Source organism: Electrophorus electricus, chromosome 5, assembly GCF_013358815.1.
Source record: "Electrophorus electricus isolate fEleEle1 chromosome 5, fEleEle1.pri, whole genome shotgun sequence".
Lineage (NCBI taxonomy): Eukaryota > Metazoa > Chordata > Actinopteri > Gymnotiformes > Gymnotidae > Electrophorus > Electrophorus electricus.
This window is the reverse complement of record NC_049539.1, coordinates 24,839,589-24,853,242: the sequence shown is the minus strand read 5'-3', so window position 1 is coordinate 24,853,242 and position 13,654 is coordinate 24,839,589.

Genomic DNA, 13,654 nt, shown 5'->3' with positions numbered 1-13,654 from the left:
TCCCAGTAACACAGAGAACACACTGACCCCAGTAACACAGAACGCATTGGTCCCAGTAACACAGAGAACACACTGACCCCAGTAACACAGAACGCACTGACCCCAGTAACACAGAGAACACACTGGTCCCAATAACACAGAGAACACACTGACCCCAGTAACACAGAGAACACACTGGTCCCAGTAAAACAGAGAACACACTGGTCCCAGTAACACAGAGAACACACTGGTCCCAGTAACAGAGAACACACTGACCCCAGTAAAACAGAGAACACACTGGTCCCAATAACACAGAGAACACACTGACCCCAGTAACACAGAACGCACTGGTCCCAGTAACACAGAGAACACACTGACCCCAGTAACACAGAATGCACTGGTCCCAGTAACACAGAGAACACACTGACCCCAGTAACACAGAACGCATTGGTCCCAGTAACACAGAGAACACACTGACCCCAGTAACACAGAACGCACTGACCCCAGTAACACAGAGAACACACTGGTCCCAATAACACAGAGAACACACTGACCCCAGTAACACAGAGAACACACTGGTCCCAGTAAAACAGAGAACACACTGGTCCCAGTAACACAGAGAACACACTGGTCCCAGTAAAACAGAGAACACACTGGTCCCAAAAACACAGAGAACACACTGACTCCAGTAACAAAGAACGCACTGGTCCCAGTAACAGAACGCCTGCAGTGAGATGGGTAATGCACACGCACTGAGAATACACAAACCAAACACACCCATGTCAACACACATACCGAACGCATACCTAATGAACACACTTATCGAACACACACACCAAATTTACCAACAGTCACCAGAACACCAGGACTGTGAGTACCAATGAGGGAGAGAAAGACACAGGCCAAAGTGATGGAGAGATTCATTATATTAACACACACACACACACACACACCCCACACGCACATAGATGAGGGCAAGATTAATTACACTAAACACACACTCTTAAACACACACGCACATACATACTCAGACATGCATGAGGGGGAGATTAATTACACTAAACACACACTCTCAGAAACATACTCATGCACTCTGTAGCACATTAAGAGGCACAAACTCTGTCATACAAACACAGAAATACTGTAGACTCTCTCTCTCACACACACACACACACACACACACACACACACACACACACACACACAGCTGAATCACTTTTTTAATGAATGAAGCATCCCGTACGACCCGTGTGAGGCTGTGTATTGTGGTACCAAAGCTCTCTCCCTCTGCTGCAGTTACGGAGGAAGTGTAATTACTCACACACAGTCAGAGAAAGGATTCACTCACAAGACTACATACCCTCCAAAGCAGATTTCCACAAAAGGTTTAAAAGGTTTTTATTTTGTCCAAAAAAAACTCGCTATAGGATGTTTCCCGCAAACAGGAATGTTTTAAAAGACTTAAATGGCCTGACTGCATAATCCCATGAACACGGAAATGGCCCCGGATGGTTTTTGATCCGGGTTTCGTGAAAAGGGCCGACTGTACGAACTGGAAAACATCGGCACAGGCGGCGTCTTCCTGTTCTCCGAGAAGAGAAAGTTGGGGTGACGCAGAATCATCATGACGCCTCCACCGCGACGGAGCGCACGTGTGGGGGGGAGAACAGAACACTGAGGCCCACTAAGAAGACATGGCATTTACATTTGATTGAAGCTTTTTGGAGAAAATTATCAAACCGTCATTTTTAAATGCCAAATGTGTGTGTGTGTGTGTGTGTGTGTGTGTGTGTATGTGTGCGCGCGTGCGCATTTTATAATTTTTTTTAAAAAGCCCAAAGCTGAGGATTATGAAAATGTGAAGACAAGAGAGAGAGAGAGAGAGAGAGAGAGAGAGAGAGAGGGAGGGAGAGAGCGAGAGAGAGGGAGAGAGAGAGAGAGAGAGAGAGAGAGAGAGAGAGAGAGAGAGAGAGAGAGAGAGAGAGAGAGGAGGAGGGAGAGACAGTGATAGTAGAGAAATATGGGGGGCTGTTTAGGGTGAGATCAGTGAAACACTTGCACACACACACACACACACACACACACACACACACACACACACACTACTCACATGAAATAGATGCTCATACATATGAAACATTTTCACATAAATAGCCTACTACCTACATTTGCATATACACACACTTGCACTCTCTTTCACTGGTGTGTAAACAGAGTTTAACTATGTTTGTGTGTGTGCGGCCCGAGTGTGTAAAACAATTTTCATTGCGCTTGGACGTCATCTCATTGTAACAGGAAGCAGATATTAAACATCCATACAGCACACTCGTGATAATAAGGCATAGAGAGGTCTGATGGTTTTGTAACTGTTTAATTTAACATCTGTACTGCACGCTTATCAATATAAGGTGAAAAAAGGTCTCTAGAAAAGGAAAAAACATCGTTATATCAGTGTCTAATTCTCACAGACTGCAGATCAAAGACACTAAGGAAGGACTATTCTTGCATCTTGTACAACTCACACTAGCTCACAACTCACAATCCCATGGTCCAATTAGAAATGTTCATGTTCTCTCCCTCTCTCTGTGATATCATTGATTAGAATACATTCCCTATATCAGTTTGACATTCCTTCTACATATTCACATTAAGATAACGTAGCACAAAATCTTAACATTTCCAATAGTAGTTATATCCAATCAATAACCCGCAAATTAAATTCATTTTCAAAATTCCATAACTGATCAGGAGTTCTTACACCATAAGCTATATTATATTATATTATATTATATTATATTATATTATATTATATTATATTATTATTGCACATTTACTGTCAGACCTCTCTATGCTTTATTATCACCAGCGTGCTGAATAGATGTTTAATATCTGCCTTACATACACATGCAAACATGTTTACACTTACTGTGTTTACACACCAGTGAATGAATGTGCAAGTGTGTTTATATGCAAATGTGAGTTATCATATGCAAATGAAAGTAGTAGGCTATTTATGGGAAAATGTTTCATATGTATGAGGAGATATTTCATAGGTATGCGCAAGTGTTTCACTGATTTTGCTCTAAATGGCGTTCTGTAGAGGAAGTCCTCTCTCCTCACGTCTACTACTGTCTCTCCGAGTGGCAAAACAAACATAAAGAAGAAATGGGCTGGAAGTCCGTGACCTCCAAGAGGAAGGTCAGATAAACCCACCATAGAGACCACCAGAGCAAACGCGGTCCACCATAGAGACCACCAGAGTAAACATGACCCACTGTAGAGACCAACAGAGGAAACATGACCCATATTTCCTACAGTTTTCCCAAAACTCACAATCAGCTTTCTAGCCAATATTTTTATGTTAGGATTTACTGTTAATCCAGGACCACATGCTTAGCTTTAGTGGTCAGAAGAATATTACTCAGATATTTGGGTATTTTACTTTGAAAAGAATCGATCCAAGTTCTGGTCCTGAAGCCCAGAAACAGACAGAAAACATCAGAGATCGTAAACTTTCGTAAAGCATGTCGAGTCTGGGTCATGAAGGAGTTCGGGTCCAGGCTGGACTGTGGTTAGGACAGGCTCTATGCTGATGTTCTGTTCATCACAGGCTCTTTGGGAATGTTACTTGGGAATATATCTTGGGAATATTATTTGGGAATCGTACTTGGGAATATTGTTTGGGAATATTGAGAATATTACTTGGGAATATTTTGGGGGAATATTTCTTGGTTGCCGCTGAGCTTCCTCTAACTTCAGCCTCACTAATTACTTTGAAAAGTTTACACTACTGCAGTAGAGTGGGGCAACTCCTCACACACACACACACACACACACACACATACACACACACACACACACACACACATGCACACACACAGTGGGATGTAAAGATCCTGTTCTGATGAGAGCAGGGGCCAGTATAGAGGTGGGCTTGGCTGTTCATGAGCTGCTCTGATAAGAGGGATTAACGCATTTAACACGCAGGTCTCTGGCACAGAGTGCCACGCAGGGTGCACGCTTTAACCTACTCTGCCTGCTGGTGTCTGGGGAGTTGTGCAGCCAAGCTGCACCACACAAACCCCACCAGAGACGAGGACCTGGTGGAGACAGAGAACAAAACTATGAGAGAGAGGGGTAGACAGAGAGAGACAGAGAGAGAGAGAGAGAGAGAGAGAGAGAGAGAGAGAAAAGAAAAAAAACAAATGAAGACAAGCAGTCAGGCAAAAAAGTCCAGTAAGTAAGAACACAGTAGTCACCATGGTCTGGGGGCGGGGCTATACCCTCCATGGGTGTGTCCTGGCCTGACCCGCCCCCTCTACCTCCATGGCGGCTGCTGGTCTCGAGGACACACGCCGGCGGGGGAGCGCAGGAACAGATGGCCGGCCCACAGCACCAGGACAACGCTGACCCAAATGCCGCAGCCCAGGGTGGGCACGGACCCCTTACCAAACCCCTCAGCCCCTACCTCCCTGTCCCCTCTGACCCTCCGGGTGTGCCGTAGGCTGGCGGGCGTGCACCCGCACAGCGCTGTCCAATCGCCTCCCGCTCCCGGCGCTTGGGTTGGGCCACTCGCTTTCTGGGGCCTTAATAGCTTATTAGGCATTCACGCCACACTTCATTTCCCAGCCCACACCCATTTATTTCTCTCCCTCATTCTCTCTCTGTTCCTCTCTCACTCTCTCTCTCTCTCTCTCTCTCTCTCGCGCTCTCTCTCTCTCTTTAATGAAAGCGATCCATTATGCACAGGGGTGTGAACGGGGCCATGTGTATCTCAGCTGTCTCTCTGCCTCTGTAATTTTTGCTTTACTTTACCGAACCGACCTGAAAACATGCGTACACACACACACACACACACACACACACACACACACACACACAATACCAAGCCCCCAACATACAGCGCACATACACCCACCTCTGCATTTATGTAAACTGCTCATCAAAAATACACACCTCCACCCAAACACACCACCACACAAACACACCTCCACACAAACACACCACCACACAAACACACCACCACACAAACACAGCTACATGTATACACACCTCTGCCTGTCACTAAACTGAATCCCCTTGTCGATCACCATGATTAAATGATGCTGTATTCCACCTGAGCTCCCACCCCGCCCCCCCACACACAGCCCCACACATCCCCACACCCCTACACCCCCCCACCCCTGGTTATGTGAGGGAGAACAAGGCCTAACTGTGTGACCCCTTCACTACAGACGCGTGCGTCTCGGCGGTTTGTGGTGGTTTGTGTCAATGACACGCCGTCTGGGTCACGGGAGCGGGGCGGTGTCCTGATGTCATACAGTAACTGTAGTTACGTTACGCTGTGGTTGTCTAAATTTGTGGTTCCCAGTTACAGTCCTGCACGGCACTGTTTAACATCCTTCCTATTTGGCTCAGCTAACTCGGACTACATGGCGAGCCTACGGGAACGCCGAGGATTGGAGACAAGCGTGTTGGAGCAGCGCACGCATTTAAACGTGCCTGGGAACGACAATTCGCTGAGCGGGAGCCGCGTCCTGCCCGAGGGCCCATAAACGGTTTTCCGAGAGGAATTAGGTTTGGGGAGTGAACTCGGAATGACAAAAGGAGGGAGAGAAGACAGACGAACGCAAGAAAGAGGGGATGCCGGGTGCCCCAGTGAGAATATCGCAAATCCGCGGGCGGCTCGGGGCGTAATGGGATAAATGTCTGCGGCGTCACGGGACAACGGCGAGTGACAGCGCTGTAACGGAGATGGGTCGAATGAAGCAGCACGCCTGGTGGGTCTGGAGGAGTGAAAAGGGAGAGAGAGGGTGGAAACTGCGGGTGGAGAGGCAGGAAGATACACCGCCCACGACAGGGAGGAGGAAGAGGAGGAGTGTTTTGCCAAAAAGCCGCACACTGGGGTGTCGGTGGACCTTCAGGCTCGGGGATCGGGGTCGGAGGCCACGACCCGGGACTTCAGACGAGCAGACAAAGACGCGTGGCTGTCCCTGGTCTGGCTGCGCCTCGTGTTGGGGGGGGTGAGGGGTGGGGTTGGGGGTCACGGGGTATACTGTGGCCCCAGCCATGCAGCTGCATGCTAAAGAGGTCATGAACAGTGTCTTTAACTAAACTGGGCTGAGAGAGAGAGAGAGAGAGAGAGAGAGAGAGGGAGAAATATCAAAAGAACAAAAGTTGCACCATTTACTGAGAACTGAAAAGGTTATATCACAAGATAATGTTAGAGTACCAGAGGACGTAAGGAGGGAGGAGAGACTATCCATCTTCTTCATTCCTGCGTTACTTGGCCGAAAGCTCTCATTGTGAGAGGATGATGAGACAGCCCTGTCCACTCCGTGTCACTCAGGTGCTCTGAAGCTAAACGCCTTGTTGACAAACCATCATCCTTATCGCCACGACGCTACCATGGCAACGGCTTCCTTCCTCAAACGGCTCCTGTCTGTGTCCGCGCTGCACCCAGCAGTGTGTTTAACCGTGCGTGCCCCCCCCCCCCGCCTCTTTGGAGACGGTCCCTCGCTAAAATTGTCCCACTCTAAGCGAATAACCCCTTCATTAGCCCCCCCCGTCTGTCGCGGACCCCCACAGCTCTGCTGAGTTAAGAAGGGGAAGTGCTGTCAGTGTGTGTATGTGTGTGTGTGTGTGTAGGTAGAGGTAAGGCTTTGGGGGGAGGGCAATTAGAGGGTCCCCTGTGGAACGGTCTCCAACTGCAACGGCATCTCAATGCACATCTGTTCCCTGCTCTCCCGGAGGAAGGGGGTTGTGGGGACGTGGAGGGAGAGGAAGACTCTCCCAGTCCCTCTGCCAAGAAGCACAGACGCACGGCGCATGACCTGCACGGAGCCTGTTGCCTGGACACACATGCCTCCGTAGCCGTCCGACGGGCCATGGTGGGGGACGGGCTGTTGCGTGAGCCGTGCCCACATCTCTTCATGTCCACAGGAACTGCAGTCCAGCGGAAGCGCACAGCTCAGTGGGACTTAGAAACAAACTCATACACAACAAAGGAAGGATAGACAGATTTTAACACTCCAGCCTTTCTCTCTGTCTGTTTGCTGTTCTACGATCTCTCTCCCACTCCTACACCTCTCTCTCTCTCTCTCTCTCTCTCTCTCCGTCTGACTCCCCCCGGGCGACTGCGCTCGGACCCCGCCGCTTGACCCCTCTCACCCGCCCCGAGGACTCCATCGAGGTCACCCGCTCCTCCTCACCTCAGCCTGTCTGCCCTTTCTGCCTGACCGCTGCTCTTTTCGTTTCTGTGTGTGTGTGTGTGTGAGCTCACTGCTGCTCGCTGCTTGAATGCAATTTTTAAAGAGCCTTTTTTTCCAGTCCCTGCTCAAATAAAATTACTGACGCTCCTGTTTTGTTTTGATTGTTCTCTCTTTCTCTCTCTCTCTCTCTCTCTCCATTTTCTTTTTTGATGTGTTTGGAATTGGTGGCATTTGTTGGCTTTTTAACGCAGCCGCCTCTGTCTCAACCCCCCCGAGCTGCGGGGCGTTTGTGGAGAAGTGGGTCAGAGAGGCGGGTGGGGGGGTTCAGACACGCCGGCGCTCTGTGCAGAGTGAACATCGATTTTCTGACTGAAGCGATGACTTCATTAATGACAGAATCTTACCACCATCTGACATGAGAGTCAGACGGGGTGGTGGAGGAGGTGGAGGTGGTGGGGGTGGTGGAGATAAGAACGCGCACAGGCAGCTCCAGGATGTCACAAACGGACACGCCGGTTCAGAGGTGGACTGGGGGGTGGGGCGGCTTTGATCTGTCAGGCATCCACCCAGGGGGCAGCACATCCACCCAGTGGGTACCACATCCACCCAGTGGACAGCTCAACACAGCTGTATCACCTCTGGAACTGCAGAAGCAGCAGTGGATGGACACCGGTGTACACACACACACACACACACACACACACACACACACACACACACACACACAAAAATACACACATGCCCAAGGACTGACACACACACACACACACACAGTCTGAGGATTTGAGACCAACACTGATAAATGCCATATAAGTCCTCCTTACTGACAAGAATTATATTATTCATCTGAATTGGGGTGTTTGAATCGCAGTCAGCCTGGCGCAGGTGCTTTTGTGTGTGTGTGTGTGTGTGTGTGAGAGAGAGAGAGAGATGTGGGATCGCTATATGTAGTGTATAATTAGGATCCTTCATGGACGTCTGAATGAAGCGCTGGTCGCTGCTCCTGCTACACGTGTGGTCCTACATACCAATTACAGCCCCTTTCAGAGGCTTTGGTTTCCCCCCCCCACCCCCAACCGCAACCACACTGTCTGTTTTACACAAATTTCATCCACATCGGTGCTCCGAGTTTTAAACTCTGGACACGCAAACGGATCTAAGGAGGGTGTGCAGGCACTATCCACTGGGATTAGAGAGGCATAATCCCACTCGGAACGCCACAAGAAGCCGAGCGCACATCCGCCTCGGATCCGGAACTTGGACCTGGAACTTTGTGTGACCCCCGAAGCTGGCGCACAGGAACAATAAATAAGGAAATAAAGAAATAGAATCAATAAAAGATTAAATGAAACACAAGACTGGAGCGAGCAGTACGTGACTTTTGGAACTGCGCCAAGTGTCTGGAAACAAAACCTGGTCCTGCTTTCCGAAACGATTGGGAAATGGACAGAAAAAATGATTGTGTTGCTTCAGCACATTCTGTGTTGCTTCATACGAAAACCTAAACTAAAACCTCATCTAAACTAAAACCTCGTCTAAACTAAACCTTCATCTAAACTAAAACTTAATCTAAACTAAAACCTTCATCTAAACTAAAACCAACATCTAACCTAAAACCTTCATCTAAACTAAAACCTCATCTAATCTAAACCAAACCCTCATCTAAACTGAAACTTTATCTTTGGGTCTCATTTAGGGGTAAATATCAACTCTTTAATAATGAATGAAGTGAACCAACTGGTACTGGGTTTAATGTCTGTTAAAGCTCCCTGTATGACTCAGTTAGGCAGTATGAGGTGTGTGTGTGTGTGTGTGTGTGTGTGTGTGAGAGAGAGAGAGAGACCCCCAGGGCTACTGAACCAGGAGGAGCAGGAGAGTGCCCAAACTTCCTCTTTCTCTCTTCCTCCTCTCTCGTTCCCGCGCTCCGTACTTCGCCTGTGATTCCAGACGGCCCCCACCCAGCTAGCTATAGGCCTCTAATGAATCAAACATGGGGCGTCGCCGGGTGTAGCACGGGTGGGGGTACAAGCACAGGGGTGTGGTGGTGTTGGGGAGGGGCAGTGGAAACCCTCAGCGGCATCTTGTCTGCCCTAACCTGCCCCGGGCCGACCCCAACAGGGGTCACGGTGCTGCAGCCGCCAGTGAGCACGCTTGCACCAGACTAGTCACGTTACATTACACTCAGAGAGAGGGAGAGAGAGAGAGGGAGGGGGGAGAGGGAGAGAGAGAGAGAAAAAGGAGATTTTCATTGCAGTAAGGCTAAGGCCCAAGAAAGAGAAAATGAGGAACAGTGAGGAAAAACGGAGGAATGGATTAAAGATAGAAACAGAAAGGACAGAACCCCTCGTGATTGAAAAGGCCGGGGTGGGAGAATCGATTTGTAAACAGAGCAGCTGAGCAAAGCGCTCAATCTCCATCGCGCTTCAGAGAGACTGAAATATGGGACTGACCGCCGGACTGCACCGAGGCTGTCAGCAGAGTGTTCTAACACACACATACATATATACTCACATGTAGACGTTATCGCAAACACACATACACACACACCTACATGGCCCCATAAATCCCAGTCTGGGGTGGGGTGCTGGATCTGGACGGGCGCCGTGGTCCGCGGTGCCGGTCCAGGCCGTCTCTGGAGCGCCGGGTGGGTGTCGCCGAGGACGGCGGCGACGTCACTGCACCGAGCTCGGCTTCCCCGCACCCATCCCTTGCACGGACCACGCAGCTAACTTCACACATCCGGACTCTCCTGCGTGGGCAGCGAGGGGTTGGGCAGGTTAGACTAGTGCTGATGGCAGGTGTGTGCGGAGCACAGGTGGGTGGAGTCCCGGGCACAGCACAGTCAGGTCCCGCTCGCTGCCGAGTGAGTCCCACCGACACGCTCCCGACCTTGACCGCGAGGTCAGGCTGGCGTGCGCTATCCCGCTAATGACTTCCGTTTAAATACAGGCGCCCGGGATTCTGTGTTTACAGGTGCAACAGCCAGACTTGCCACAGGACCCACAACCGTGCCGATTCATGCAGGCTTCACTCGTTCATTGTGTGAACAAAGAGTGCTAAATGATAAGCAGTAGACTAAAGAAAACAAAATGCCCATATTTACATTTGGACAGGCATGCTAAACGTGGTTTACTTAGACAAGTGTGACTATGTCCTTAAATGTACTCTAAACATGGCTTTGGGTGTCCTCTGGGAACATGACCTCATTCATATGTGCTGTCGTAGAAGTTTCTGGAAGCACCATGGAGGAACTCACCTGTGATTTGTCAAAATGTAACTTAAATGGAGCCATAATCGCAGAGAGCAAATCTCACAGCGACCGTGTGGGTTTTACAAGGCAAGGGATCAAGAGGCAAGCGCAACGTCAGGGAGAAAAAAAACAAAAAAAACAACACATCTTACCAACTTTTTCAAATAAAAATTGTTTTGTGCCAGGTAGTCTGGAGGAAGGAGCAGTCAGGGGAAATGTATAATTCATCTAATTGATTCATTTTTCCAGGAGTAATGACTCACTGTAGCTCGACACAAGACCCCCTCCCACGGTATGATGTAATTAAAAGACATTGTGCTGATGAGAGCTCTTTACTTTTTTGGTGGGGGAGTCGGTAATGGGGGAGGAGCGGGGTCTCTGTTCCTGCTGACCACGCTGTTTACCCAGACACACCGAGACGTCGGCATCGACCCGCTCAACCACCTGCGGCCAATCGCGTCGCACGCAAGAACAGGGGTGTGGAGTTAGGACTGGTTGTAGAGCTGGGCTTATATTCTGGTCTCCGGTCTGAGAGTCGCGAACGTTATCCTTTCTTGTGGGTGTTCCAGGACTTCCGTGACACTCAAGGTCGGCTGAGGTTTGGGTCAGATCCATGACAGAGTTCTGTGATGGGGTCAAACCCCTGTTAAACGGCTAATCTGACTCTGCCTAGTATTATTAACAGCCCATTGGAAAATTCTAGAACAAGTGTCTGATTCAGGAACAAATGCCGAGCGCTTTAACTGAAGTTAAAAGTCAGTGTTTTACTGCACTTCCTTCCCAGTTTTAGAGCAGAGAGAACAAGCCAATCAGAAACTGCCTGAAAATGGCTGAAAATGGCCCCCAGTGAAAAAAAACAAACAAACAATACCCAGATGTCACTAAGGAAGCAGGATCAAGACTGAAATGAAATGGCAGCCAGCGCAAGCGTGACTGACTACAGAGGTGTTACTGGCGGTGACAGACAAGGGCAATTATCCGCTCTCTCACCCGCCAGGGGTCTGACGCTAAATTCATTACTGCGGAATAACACACCCAGTCTATCAGCGTTCACCGAGAAGAGATTATCCGCCGAGCTCCTGAAGTCTTTTCAGGGAGCGCTCGCTCAGACGTCATGTGGCTCTTACAGAAGAGAAAGAGACAGAGAAAACAAAGCTAGGAGGGGAGAGACAAAAAGACACTCAGAGAGAGAGAGATAAGAGATCGTGGGGCGGTGAGGATGAGAGTGGTTGTCTCTATATCTCATGTTTCTCTCTCTGTCTCCGCTCCAGTTCCATTATCCACGTGACCCTTGACATCTGCAGGTGTGCATGCACACCTGCAGCCGCACGCCCCCTCCCAGCAGATGACGCCTCCGGCTTGGCATAGGATGTGGCAGGACGTCTGATTGCGGTCTGATCTCACGGTGGCTCACCAAGCCAGAACAGCGCGGGAATCTCAGACCCCACGTCTCTGCGTCTCCACGCCAGCTGTCACCCGCGTTTACGGTCACGCCGTGGAATGAACTTGACAGGGGAACGTTTACCTCAGCACGGGCTAACGGCTCACCTCAGCATGTCTTTGCAATTTGATTCACTAAAAAGATTATTGATTTATTTGTTTATTTAGAGCTAAAATATATCATATCGCCTGTCTGATTGGCCACAAGCACTGAAAATGGAGCAGGTAAGGAATATTCTAGAAGCACTGCAATTCTAGAAATGTTTATGAGTCTAGAATCTGATTGGTCCTCGCTAAAGATCATGTATACAACATTTATGCATTTTCCCTGAAAGCGTAAAAAAAACATCATAATAAAACTAAATATAAGAGACGTTGTCACGTTAGCCACAAACGGCACAACAAAATGCATAAAACGCATTTTGGCTTTCGTAGGCAGCTTGTGGTGAAATCAGTTTTGCGTTTAATTACACAAAGAGGTTCCTTTAACTGCAGCCTGCCCGCGCAGCACGTGCCGCAGCCGGACCGCCCGCAATAACGCGTCTCCTCCTCCGTCACGCGCAGCTGTCAGAGACGGGCCGCGAGCCCCGCGCGGGCGGCAAAGAGACGAAATCGGCCGCCTGACGAAATCGCTCGAGGGCTCGGAGCAGCACCTGCGAGGCAGTGTTTCGGGAAACGGAACCGCAGACGCGTTCGAGTTTCACAGTTTAAAACGAAGAAGGAGAGAGAGAGAGAGAGAGAGAGAGAGAGAGGGAGGAAAAAATAAATTAAAAAAAAAAAAAAAACACCAAACGGCAGCGGTTGGGTAATGAGAGAGCAGGAGCGGCGGAACGGATGCGCGACCTCGCTAATTACGGGCTTTCATCCGCCGCGGGCTTCTGTCGGCCGTCAGCCTCCTTGACCGCGCCGCGTCTTTAATACGGAGTCACGGGGAAATTACTATACTTATCAGGATGTAAGCCGAGTAACCCCGGAGCAGGCTGCTCTCCGGAGGAGCGGGGGCCCCAGATCCCCGGATTAATTGGATTGGCTGCTTCATCCGGCCGCTTGTTCGTGCAGGGGCGGCGGGGGGGGGGGGGGGCACCGCTGCCGTCTCTTTCCTGCTAGTCATTTAGGACTCTGTTCTTCCCATCTGTGTGCACCCCACCCGCGTCCTCTTTACGCCAATCCATCTCCGGCACATTCATAAGTCGTCGTCCTCCATTTCTGACAGCTGCCGCGCGCGTGCGTGCGTGCGTGCGTTCGTGTGTGTGTGTGTGTGTGTGTGTGTGTATGTGTGTGGACTGGACAGATCTGCTCCTTCCGAATAAAGGCATTCGGGTGTTGGTGGGCACACTCATTCAGACCTCCGTGGTGGGGGGGAGGTCTTTCACACTCCTAATGTGTAATTAGGAAGTGTTCTGGAGCGCTGCCGTCCGTGACTGAAATTAGCCGCCTTTTATTAATCAGGCAGAGAGGCACAAAGACATGTTGGGTCCCCCTGTAATCTCCCACAAAATGTTTTTCTTAATTACAGAGAGGGGAGAGGCAGCCGGGAAGGAGGGGGGGTTTGCTGTACTGTGTGTGTGTGTGTGTGTGTGTGTGTGTGTGTGTGTGTGTGTGTGTGTACAGCTAAAGTTCCTTCGACTAAGCATGTTCTGCTACCTATTTCCTCCCTTTCTCTCTCCACCTCTCAGACACACACACACGCGCGCAGATATGTAGGCCTTTCAGCCTAATTACAATCAGCATGAAACAGCCTCCTAGTCAGATCCTACACTGCAGTTCCGAGGGA